The following is a 13,327-nucleotide window of genomic DNA, read 5'->3' as shown; positions in this document are numbered from 1 at the left end:
CATTTTTCAGGTCCGTCAGTTACGGTTTATATGGATTCATGATTCGTAACGAACTATGACAATATTACGTGCACATATCACGCACAAGTTTTCATAAAACACAGAAGAACTCGTACACCTCCAGTCGTACCAAGACTGTTCTCGGACTATGAAACGCGACATACATTGAATCTTTTTGAGCGCAGTCAGTAAACCTCTTTACACAAACACGTCTCCACTTTTACACTGCCTCCACCGAGCAGTGCGTTCTAATTTGAGGGAAACATACCACAAACACCCAATATGCCCACAAACTGCGTAAAAACCAAACATGTACACGAAAGCAAAAGATTACCTTATCTCCAATGCCTACGGCTGTAACATACTCGTACTCCATTATCTCTGGTACAGACAGCGTAATCTTTACACAATGTACAAGAAGAGCAGTGCGCACAAGAAGACACTTGCAGCTCTCCAATCACAAGATGCATGTGAACTCACTCATCGCTAATTGCACAATTAGCAATGAACACAGACCGTACCTTACACCAACTGATCCACCCGGCGCTGCCCGGGTTTAATGACACATGTAATTAGGAAGTGTAAAGTTATAATGTTGATACGTCTAAGGAAATTAAGTAATCCGTTACAACACACATCCTTAACTTTTCGCGCATTTAAAAAAAAATCATTTATTTTCATATCTTAGAGGCTGGCAGTATTCATTTTCGTAACATACTTAATTTTTTAAGGTGAGGAGTTGTTAGCCCCACGCCCAACCCCCAAGCTGGAGGGCCACCCATTGTCGGCTTTCCGCGACTGCTTATTCAATATATTCACAGCTCCCCTCCAAAACTGGAGGGTTTCTCCTTCATCCGCAACCTGAGGACGCGCCATGCCCTGGTGACAAGGAGGGCTCTTGTGAACACGGTAATGAACCTTTGGGTTCCATAAAATGCTGGGAAGTTCTTGAGTAGCTGCAGAATTGGCGGCTCCTCCAGAAGAGCTCAACTCCATGAGTAAGTACGAGGCTGGTAGTAAACGAAGGCCCCCCCACTTCCCAAGTTCAATCAAACGCAGTATAAAAAAAATCAGCTTGCACGAACAGTTCTCGATCAATAGCCAACAAAATTCTGCAGGCCCTTCAAAATTCTGGATGGGGGGGGGTTAAAGCGGAACATCCCCCGGGAGTTCCTCTACCATCACCCAAGTTCGGGCGAAATGGGTGCAACGCGTGTAAATGCGCAACTGACAACCAACTGGACACACAGATACAAAAGAGAGGTGATGATAAAGGCAGTCCCACAGAATATAAAAACGTAAAGCTGTCCCTGTGCTTAACTAATTATTATGCCATGAAGACGTATGGGGAGTGGAGGTATAGCTCCACCTTTCTTGACCTCGGCATTAGATGGAGGTGACTGGTCAGCTTCACGCTCCTGTCGCTTTACCCCGCGGTACCCATTGAATAAACGGCTGGGTGGGCCCCAGAACCGGTCTGGAAGCTGTAGAGAAGAGAAAAATCTTGCACTGACGGGAATCGAACGAGGGCCTTCCATCCCGTCGCCCCAGGAAAGGCAGGCAGGAGTAGAAACGCCTTGGACAGACTGTAATTCTGGGGTAGGCCTGTGTCGGTCATTAACGCTTTGTCTTATGAGTCCTCACACTGCGGATACGGCACACTGGAGGTGAAGTGGGCAGAGCGTAAACCTGACCCATCACCTCCATTTGGTGCCGACGGACAAGAACGCATGGAGCTTAATCTTCAATCTCCACACGTCTTCATGGCGTGGTTTCAATTTCCCTAAAGTATGGATCGTGTTGTGTGAAAATGAACGCCTGGTTTCAAACTCGGGACGCCGGCTTAGATTCACAGAGCATCCCCTACCCCTCCCGCTGCCGGACTAGTCCACTGAGGCGATTTCGGGAAACAAACTATGGCCGATCAATATGTCCATCCAACGAGTCATCCCCGTTACCAGTCTACACGGCCCTGGCACGCAAGGTGGGACGGGTCAAGGTCACCGATCTACCTATCGACCTAGAAGAGACCGCCCTAAAGTGGGCTACGCTGACAGTCTAAAGCTGTGCAAATATTCGGGGGAGTTCCCCTGTTGCCATGGTAACCGTGCGCATCTCACATCCATAAAAGCCGAACGTTACAATGCAGTGACCAGAATCCCCTCCTGTTTTCTATATAATCCGAAATCCCGGCTACAAGACTGCCCTGCCTGCCACATGCTTTCACGCTGATTTCTTGCGCGGCTCATACTTCGACCCTGAAGATGGAGACGGTATGTTCCTCCGAAATGTCGGCTGACTTTCAACAGACTACACGTTACATCCCAGAACTACCGCTGTGAGAACCCCAAATCCTACAGTAAGATTCCTGCTTCACATTCTGGGCCCAGAGGACGGCTGTCCTCACTGAAATTCTTCGCACTTTTCCTCAGTTCCTATACAGAAATGCTGCCGATAAAACATTCAGTGCCTTAAAATAGGCAACAGCCGCTACACTGGTTCAGAGCACCTCACAGCAGTAATTACGAAGAACGCCGCCCATTGTCTTGCGACGTGATGCCGTGCTGTCTGGTAGTTTACCGACGTTTTGAAGGAACGCGCTCTTTCCGAGAATATCAGCTGCTGCTTGAACGGCTTCCTCTTTTCTCCGCAGTACGCTCCTACGAATTACACGGCGTCATATCCCGGCAGACAGTGTTCTTCATAGGCCACGATTATGGCGTTCCACATGTTTTCCGAATCATCTTACTGCCACTATTTAGGGGTGTGTGACTACAGACGGGGTTTGCATTTGTTAATAAATTTATTGACCACTTGTACACACCACTCGGAACTACAAGCAATTACAGCGCCATAGCTGATCTCCACAATTCAGAAATAAACCACAGCATCCGCTAAGCCTTTTCCAGCCTGCTTTGTCACCAACAGCCGTTCCCTCGCAACGGCTTCTAACAGTAGAGATTCTTCAGCTTCACGCGTTCAAGTCCTCTCTTCACAGAATCATATACAGAGTTCGCTAGGCTCAAAGTCAAAGTCATATTGCGACTGACAGTCAGTCAGTAAGTCTTAGTGTCGAGCACCCTCCTGGGGCTCATGACCAGATATTTATTGCTGTTTGACAGTTACGGTCTTGTTGCTGTGGGGCGCCCTCTCTGACGAGAGTATGGGTCTGTTTTTGTATATGCTGCTGGCCCTTGCCAGCGCAGTCTTTCTCGGGTCCTAGTCCCTTGGGACTTGCGACCATATTTTACTGTCTCACATTTCAGATTTCCCTTTTCGTAGCCTCCTACGACTCGCAGTGTCACAGTGGAGGTATTCGGCCCCACCTCCACACGGGGGTCACTAGGCTCTAACCTTGCCCCTTGCTTATAATATCTCGGCACGGACCACATAGAAAACACAGATCTTCTACTGTTGCGTTCATGTCTGTTGCTGCGGGAACGTGTTTACCGAGTGGTTCCACAGAAACGGCTCCGATACATATGTCCATCTCGCGGTTGTTGCATGGCAACGGTTCAAAACGCTGGTCTTCTAATCCACCGTTCGCGAGCAGCTTAACGATATGCGTCTGGATGCTACGTATCATCTACAGTTAATGCAACGTCCTAAAATAACTGAGGTCATCGAGCAGGTTAGTGTGGCGGTTATTATTTAAACTTGCTTTCGAGAGTTGCTCGGTCTGATTCTCAGCAGAGTTAAATATAACTTGACTGATTTTCCCCCCCCCCCTTCCTCTCTATGCAAATACTGGGATAGTGCCTTGAAACAAGTCACAACCTACTCCTTTCAGATCCTCATACATCCAATTCATAATGACCTTTTTACCTCATTCAGCACCACAAAAAGCCTTCCACTTGAAACGCTGTGGTTAAATAACAAAATAATCATTTACAAGATTTGTACGTCTGGCATGTTTGTACTGCTAAAGATCGGGAACAGGTGATGACCTCCAGTAGCATGATCTCTCACGGAGCCTGTCGTGTTGACACATCTGTGTAGCTAGGTCAGTTAGGGAACGGAAGAGTAAGCAGCAAGATATCCGTATCGGCCACGGATCCTAAGCAGCACGGCATGAAAACGTACAGAGCAGATGGAGTGAATCCGCATTCTGGATTCTCTAACTTCTAGCAAAGCGCCCCACGACGTTTCGACCGGAGGCCGACAGGGCCTATCCGAATTTGGTAACGAAGGGAAATCTCGCTGCCCCTGACAGTATTCTAACCCTGGTCTTCCAGTCCCTGACTCACTAAACTCGCGATTCACAGTCTCCTTTACGATGTCATAATAAAATCAAATTACTGCTTAGACTTCTGAATTCAGGTCAATTACACATGCTGTCCTAGATAGGAGACTTGTTATGCGTTCAGCACTAAGTAAATTACATAACATTATGTAACATAACCGCAAATACAAACTGCACTGCAATATATAGTTAAATTTATACATTTCCAATGTTTAATCTTAAAAATTAACTAACTCCAAGGAGTTGAGTCCTTCTTGAGAAGAGAAAATCTCACATTAATAATATTCCCTGACCGAAAGTCATATCAATGTACACTGCGATTATCAGAAATATGGAAAATACTTATTTCTTGAAAACCATATATAAACGAAACGGTACAGATACCAAAACAGACCATATCTATCGCTACTATAATCCCAGCAGTCTTCTGATAATACTGTCACGTAGTATGTGTGACTACAGACGGGGTGTGGATCTACTGACCACTCATATACACGACTCGGAACTACAAGCAATTACAGTACCACTGCTAAACTCCACAATTCACAGATCACCACAGAACCCGCTAAGATTTTACCAGCCGTTCCCTGGCAACGGCCTCTAACAATAGAGATTCATAAGTTCGGATAAAAGTTCTGACGTGTGCGCAGGTGAATACTACAACAAACCGTCTACTGATGGTCCATTCCCCAAGTACAGTGCGAATGGGTCTTCATCCGACAAGGTAAAATAAAGTTGTCGCTATGTTTAACTAATTAAGCACTGCCATGAAGACATGCGGGAGTGAAGGTACAGCTCCACCAATCTTTTCCTCGGCAGCAGATGGAAGTGAGTGGTCACTTTCAAGCTCCGGCCGCTTTACTCCAGGGGAAAGCGGGGCCCGTACCCACTGGACATGTCCATTTGTGTGACACGTAGCGATAACATGCTCGCATCGTGCTGGCCATCAGCCTGATAACAGAACGTACGCCCAAGTTAGTTAGAGATACAAAGATAAAGTTATTCTTGCGCTTAATTACCAAGCTCCACGCATTCTGAGGTGAGCAGTCAGCTTCACGCTCCTGGCATTTCACCCTCCGGGAACAGAGCCCCAGGTACGCGTTGGATAGGAGGCTGGGTGTGACACAGGGTGTCATAAAAACATCTACCCACCCGAGAACCGAATCCCGAACAAGTCCCCACATAGGACGATTAAGAAATAATTATTTGGAAAATACGTTAAAAGAACTGGTGACGTACTACCCTGGCGTCTGGAGGGACTGAGGAAACATAAGATAAGAGGTATGAAATGGAATATACCGCATATGAAGCAGAAGAGGCACCCAGTCAAGTCTTCATGCTCTGCAGAGTGTGGGCGGTATCCCGCACGGGTAATCTCTCGGTGCACCCTCACGGGGGTCACCATCTTGATAATGGAACAGTGACGTGACGGCAGAGCGGTTTGCCTTGAACACCTGCTGTCGTCATTACTAGTACTGCATCCGGGCCCAGGCTTCTTGACAGGACGTAATGCTAACCGATACACGTGACAGAGCGGAACTCTGGTAACCCGTGGCAACCACACGGCCCGCATGTACTCTTAGTTGTATAAATGCGCCGACCGGGCAACATATGCTTCTGTGGACTACTTTACGACGCTGTTAATATCTACACTATGTAAAGGTAAAGTTGTCCCTGTGCTTACCTAATTAAGCACTACGCCATGAAGGCGCATGGGGGAGCGGATGTGTAGATCCACTTTCCTGACTTCGGCACTACTTGGATGTGAGTGGTCAGCTCCACGCTCCGGCCGCTTTTTTTTCGATTCCCCAGATACAACCTCTGCACAGACGCACTGAGTACACAGCCTCCAACAGTTCTTCTATTGTTTGCATACCTGCTGATGTGGGAACGTGGCGCGGACCGCATAGAAAGCACCGAGTCACGTGTTGTTATCATGCTGTTACCTAGCAACGGCTGTTTCTGTTGGCTTCACATCCTGATTTTCTGCAGATATGCCACAATGCAAATTCGATTTTTACAGAACCTGAATTGCATGTCTATTAAAACAAATTTGAAATGGCAAAGTTGTTGTCTGGGCCTCGTCAGTGAGAACAGGGTGCACCACGGGAGGGTGAGGGTGGCTGCTGAATTGGAGAGGTTTTGTGAGACGTGTCACTATCCGTTGCACCCCTCGGTACTGTACACATTTAGTCCATTGCTGCACATGAGGCTTGCATATCTAGTTCTGTGGATACTGCTAATGTACTTTCCTGTTTTGTCTAACGGTTTTCAAGATGAATAAACAAAATGGATTTCTGTGCTGTACCACTTCACAGTTTGAGGCCCGCTAAACCGGAGGATCCTGGCTCACCCCCACCCCAAACAGTTTTACGCCCTCTGCATTATGTCCGACCACAACCTTCCCCTGTGAACACATCCTACAGTCTGCGTGGGCACCGTACCGAGCTCAGGGGAACGTAACCGGTGCAAATGAACAGCCTCTCAGCAGTCACGTGTCGTCTGGTCTCAGACAGAAAGTCGAAGCACCCCTTGGTCTCGGGACGAAAGTCTGCATACTTTCATGGGCGCCGTCAGGGACAAAAAATTCGCTTATAAACCCAAGTTTATAATGTTCAGGACTATTTTCACTCAGAGCCCTGGCGTATTCAGGAGAAGTCAATATTTTTTAAATTACATTTAATATTATCACGTGGTCAATTTTTATTTTTTCAAAAATCCTTGGGGTTTGTCTGCCCCCTTTTCGAGTACGTTCCCAACTCCTTGTTTGAAAATTTCCATAGCGCATTCTTCACGATCAAAGTTGACGGCGGTTTAGCTGACTGGCAACTGTTTAATGCATAACGCTATCACCATGCGGCGCCACACATGTAAATAATGGAAAATATACATGACGTCATGTTGTTTCATTTCAAGTTTTATTTTAAAACCCCGGCGAAGGAAGGCAGCTTTCGCTTCTTGCAGATACAAACAGCTCGTAACACTATGCACACAACAAGCATCGAAATGTCGTTCCGGTACAGCCGCGCTGGTAACGCTCTAGGCCTATTTTCGGGAGATCCCCGGTTCGAATACCGGCCGTGAAACCAGATATTTTCACTGAAAATTTTTGTGGCTTTCCTCACTCCCTTCAGGCAATTGCCGGGACTGCACCTCGACTAGGCCACGAGCGTTATTTTTTAACCTTGGAACCAGACGGAGGTGAGACGTCACTTTCAGGCTCTGGCTGCTTTATCCCCTGTACTCTTTAGGATATGATGCTGGTTGGGCCCCATTTCCCAGGTAGCCCAGTCAATACGCCGCGTGCCCTACCCCAGCTTCAGAATATAACCACACCACAACACTCCATCTTCAGAGTCGTGAAGAATTCAGGAAGTCGGGACCGTTACGGGCGTGGTAGCAGCATGGCTCAGCAACTACTACCTGAGCAAAAACAGAATTGCGTGTAGGATTTGAGGTTCTCACAGCTGTGATTATGAAGAGTTCCATCTTCTGGGATATAACGTCATTTAGTCAGTCGAAAGTCAACAGACGTTTCGGAGCAACAGAGCTCCGCTTGCAGCCTGCTTTCACGCTGGTATACTACACGGATTATACTTCGACGTAAAGATGGATGCGGTATGTTCCTCCGAAACGTAAGGACTAGACGGCGCTATATCCCAGAGGGCAGTAACTACTCTTCCGAATTGCTTTAGAGCCCTAGCCAATACGTTCTGCAACAAGTCCCTTGATCCCTCGACCAGTACCGTGGGCCGGACAAACACTATCCGCAGTACACATCCCTAGGAGCATGCTGCATGCATATTGCATAACCTCCCGTGCAAGTTCTGATGTCCTGCGATACGGCACGTATATTTCCGACAGATTCCGTAATGACCTCTGCACGAACCCAACCTTCAGCGATTTAGACACCGTTACCCTGCAACGACCGCCACTGTGGTGTAGTGGTCAGAGTTCCTGGCTACAGAGCCAGAGGTCCGGGTTGGATTCCCGGCGCTACCACACTTTCTGAGAAGTAGTCGGCCTGGAACGGGGTCCACTCAGCCTCGTGAGGATAACTGACGAGCTATTTCAAGGAAATAGCGGCTCCGGTCTATAAAACCGAAATTGCGCTGACCAAGCCACACCCTCTAGCCGCTAAAGTTGGCACTAACTTCGCCAACAAGCGGCGGTCACTCGGTCGGTATAGATCGCTTGCGGACTACAGGCTACGGAGTTTTTGTTTGTCCCCTGCAACATCTGTGGCGGACGGACAGACAGTGCATTCCTCAGAAACGTTGGTGAACTTCTGCATGACTATACGGGGTCACATTCACATGAATGGTGGGCGTCACGCATTCTTAAAGTCGGCACTTGATGAGGTGAGCTTCACGCCTGGGCCGCTTTACCCCCAGGAAACAGTCCACGACGCCCATTAAGTAGGAGTCCGGGTGGGCCAAGAAACGATCTGGTGGCTGTGGAGAAAAGAAAACTGTCCTGCCCCTGCAATGAATTGAACCCCGACTCCTCAGCCGTCCCAGCCTGCAGCCCGTCCCTATGCCAGTAAACAGGAAATCCTCGATAATCCGGTTACAGGTAGTCCAACTGTCGGATAATCCGGATCGAAATATGAGAAATTCCGCTAACGGCCGAGTACAGTTTAAAACACGACATTTAGGTGCAGCTGGAGAGACTGAGCCCGCGCAAGCAAATATCCGAGTCTGACTTGAGCTGGACGGAGACCCTAGATTTCAGCTTCTGACAAAGGAAGACATTTCTGCAGCGATATATTTTGCTTTATTTATTTTCATCGGCACTACCTATATTATGAAATGTTCCACTTGCTTTTTTTCTAAGTTTCTCCGTCCTTTAGGGCTATTTTATGCTTCATTATTCCGGATTATCTCTTAATCCGGACGACCTCCCACCCCAATTCATCCAGATTCGCGTAAATTTGGCGCGGAGGAGCTGAGCCCGCTTTTGTCAATGGACGGGCAGGCTGACAGCTGTAGCCGCAAGGTGTGTGCAAGAGGAAACCGAATGGCTGGCAGTGGGCCAGGAGCCCGAACCAAGCCTCGCTGGACTAGCTCAGCGATCAGGGGTAGGAACACAACGCTTCTCGCTATAGATCGACCAACAACACACACGAACTCACCCACCCCTCCTCCCCCAAAACACGAAAAATAAATAAAGAGTTGTAAGATGGTAGGGGAGGTATTAAGTGCAAAGAATTTCTGCCCCTGACGGGAATCGGTGTAACTAATTAACTCCATGGAGCTGAGTGTTTCTTGAGATGCCGCCAGTCGCTCAGCTGCTCAAGAACTTCCCAACATTTCAAGAAACCCAAAGGTTTATTGCCGAATATACAAAGATGTCTTGATCCCCAATCCTACTTCTCTACGATCCATTTTAATATCTCCCAAGTATGTCTAGCTCTTCCTAGTCGTCTCTTTCCTTCAGTTTCGTACCATAGTCCTGTACACACTCCTTTTGTACTACGCGTGCTACATGCCCTGCGAGTGTCATCCTTCCGCATTTAATCACTGCAATAACGTGAATAAGGTGAATGTATCCATCTAAAAGACCGTGGAGGCCCATAGGGTTCAGACGTCGAGACTCCCACATTTTCTTTAGACATTCGGCTCACAGATAGCGGTGAGGTTGTCAGCCTTACATGCCGGCCGCCCTTTACCCCCAGGAAGATTCCTGGTACTCATTTCTGTTAGAGGCTGAGTCCACCCCAGTGCCACAGTGCGACTGGGATGATTACCTCAAATGAAAAATCGAACATCATTAGGAAACGAACCCGCGACCTTCCTGCTTGTAGCATAGTGCCTCAACAGTAAAAGTTGTGGCAATTGCTTCCCTTACGCCCAAAGCAATGAAATGCCCCACGCTGCTGTCGCTTTTCGGGCAGATCCAACTCCCTGGAATAGGGACTGCAGCTCGCTTCTTGTAACGGAACCAGAGGCTCTCCAACGGCACAAACATCTCTGACAGTCCGTCATGACAACAGAGTGATGTAGATGGTTACGTCACCATGGGACAGTCAGTCACTTCATTTAACTTCAAGCACACAGGACTTTCCTTCCGTTTCGAAGCCCACTCGAAGAGAGACGTGCCGGCAGAGATGCTTCATACGAAGTACTATACATGCACCGCCCTTCACTTTTAGGTCTGATGGAGGAAAGAGTTGCATATTTCGAAATGTAGTACAGGGGGAAATCTAAGATGGCGGATAATATTCAAAATGCTAATCATGTTTATTGCCGTACATCATCAGAAACCTTCTTTACACACACAAAATCTGAGGTTTTCAAGGGAGTAACCATGGAGAACTGAGGCTGAATTCCGGTACGTGACGCCATATAGTCTGGTAAACAGGTTCCGAAGTTTCGAAGGAACTTGCTTCCTGAAGGTGGAGACAGCAATCTTCTCCGAAACGCTTGTACTTATTCCCCAAATAACATGTCCGACACAACCAAGAAGACGTCATTAGGCACACCTGGACACCCCTGCACGTAACGGTTGCAGCATTCCACGGCGTGTACGCGCCAACTCGCAATGCAAAAGCAGTCATTTACTGTCGCCTGGTCGGTGGGCCCATTAATGGTGACGTAACGCGGACCCGTTGGGTTACGGTTACGAAATCATACTCATTGAAAGGCAAAGAAGCGCTGTCGTCCCTACGCTTAATTAAACGCCGTCACGAGGAGGTCTGCGGGAGCAGGGGTATTCTTAAACTCGGCACAACCCGCATGAATGGTCAGCTTCGCGCTCCGGTCACTTTACTCACAGTGACCCCCCCCCCCCAACCATATCAGACCGCAAACTGCGATGCGTCCCAAAGTCGGTATGGACGCGGTGGCCAAAATCTAAACACGATTCTTCGATCGTTCATACCACGGCCTAGCCACTATACTGACTGAGCTATTTCGTTCAACACTCAGTAAAAGATCAAGGTAAAGTTATTCCTGTGCTTAACAGAACTACACGCTATGAAGACGTATGGGGGAGCGGAGGTACAGTGCCACGCTTTCTTAACGTCGTCGGCACTACATGGAGATGAGTGGTCAGCCCCATGCCCCGACCGTCTTATCCCTGAGATAACTCATTATAGAAAGCTATGCGGGCCTTAAGGCAGGTCCGCACAGTGTGCAGAAGTGAAAACCTATTACCCCTTTCCAGAATCGAACCCCGATTTCTCAGTTGTCCAGCACTTAGCCTAGTCAATACACCGACAGTCCGTGAATCACCACATTGCTTACTAAATCTATCAGTACTCACAGCGTGACACTTCCGTAAAATGTGTGACAAAATGTCACGTGATGAGGGCTACACCAATCAGCGTTGGGCGGTCAGTAAGCATTCACCGTCACCACCGCATGCATCCTCTCGCGGAAGCACGTAAGGTAGGCCGCACACCGGTATGCGTCAAGACATGTAACAGTCACGACACGATGTCTGCGACATGACGCAGTGTTGAAACGAATGAGATTATGAAAACTGCCGCACACCGGTCTCAGTTACGACGCATGCCGGTGTGCGACCTACCTTTGGGACAATGAAACAGGCGCTACAGCTCCGAAGGGTGGGGTTGGCAAACAGTTCATCGAAAGTGACGTGAAACAAGTTCGGTCGTGACATGAGATACCATCCCGACATTTGCCTGCGGGGGCTGAGGAAAACAACGAAACACCTTCGTCAAAACAGCCGGTCTCTGGCTTAGATTTGCGACCTTCCGAATACAAAGCATGAGTGCATAACCACTGAACCTCAGCGTTCAGCGAAACGTAGTGTTCAGCAAGAACTCTTAACTGGAGTAAGTGCATGGCGGGATATGTGAGAACAGAAGTAATGATGTAAACTGACAGTGGCTAACACGTCTGGTTCCACGATAATCTTTGCAAGACAAGTTCGAGTGGAAGCAATCTCTCAATGTCACAATAATATTTCTCTCTCTCTCTGCGCAAATGTCACTAATTCGCACCTCTAGCTCGCAGGTAAACACATTCTCTCAGAATTCGCCTCTCCAAACATGAAGATATCTGCCACAATTATCGCCTTAGATAAGACATCTATCATAAAACGTACGGCTCGTGTTATTTCGGTAAGGCTGAACAGTCTCTGTATATAGGACACCACAACGTAAGGCAAAGCTGGAAAATGAAAAATTTGAAGTTTTCACGGCGGTGACTATGAAGAAAGCAGTCTTCTGGGATGTGGCACCGTGTATATGTGGTGTTAACCGGCGTTTCGGAGCACATCTACACGGTGCCACATCCCAGAAGACTGCTTTCTTCAAAGCTGGAAAAGTTCTCTTGTGGGCTTCACAGATTTCCGTCTGAGCGGCCAAACGATTTTTCCGGAAACTCTGTAATGATCGGAGTGCAGGAACACTGCGATGTACGTATTTCCGGGCGCTGTAATACCGACCCACGGCGGAAAGTGCAGGCGATACCTAAACGAGGTCATCCGTCGGACAAACGGGCGTCGGCGAGAGCAAGCTTTCACTTTCACGTCTTTGCTTCCGCGTACCAAGTAGAATGTCGTTTTGAATGCCAGTTTTCAAGAGAAGCAGGTATTCGGAAAATCGCAGTGCGCAAACTCAGTTCGCACTCCCGGTACCACGAAGGACAAGCCGCTGCTGGCCTCTGCGAGTTCTTGTGCTGTAACAAAGGAATGCCGCCAACCCTGGCGTTCTCTCTGCAGAACTGCTCCACTCTCTCCTAAACGCTTGTATGGCCTGTACTTTCCTTGCGCATTTTCCTCGTCCAACGTCAGAAATTCTGCATCGTTCTCGGGAGATCCTGGATTCAAATATCGGTCTGGGGACTTCCGCGCCGACGAGATTTCTATCCCCCCCCCCAAAATATTATTATTATCACCACCAACACGTTCATAGTTCCTTTATTAACAAGCGTGGGATTAAATGCACATAGGATATTGGTGGGAAAGCCAGAAGGAAAGAGACCACTGGGAAGACCAAGGCGTAGATGGGTGGATAATATTAAAATGGATCTGAGAGAGATAGGATGGGATGGTATGCAGTGGATTGATCTGGGTCAGGATAGGGACCAGTGGACGGCTCTTGTGTACAAGGTA

The 13,327-nt window shown here is 48.1% G+C and overlaps 1 protein-coding gene across 1 annotated transcript in view; it reads right to left on the bottom strand.

Annotated features, from left to right (window-relative positions):
* The window catches only part of LOC111868025 (tyrosine-protein kinase Src42A), a 51,607-nt gene that overhangs the window by 21,377 nt on the left and 16,903 nt on the right, over positions 1-13,327 (bottom strand). The window lies entirely within an intron of this gene.

The sequence above is a fragment of the Cryptotermes secundus genome, unplaced genomic scaffold, assembly GCF_002891405.2.
Source record: "Cryptotermes secundus unplaced genomic scaffold, Csec_1.0 scaffold619, whole genome shotgun sequence".
Taxonomy (NCBI): Eukaryota; Metazoa; Arthropoda; class Insecta; order Blattodea; family Kalotermitidae; genus Cryptotermes; species Cryptotermes secundus.
This window is presented reverse-complemented; position numbering and strand designations above follow the sequence as displayed.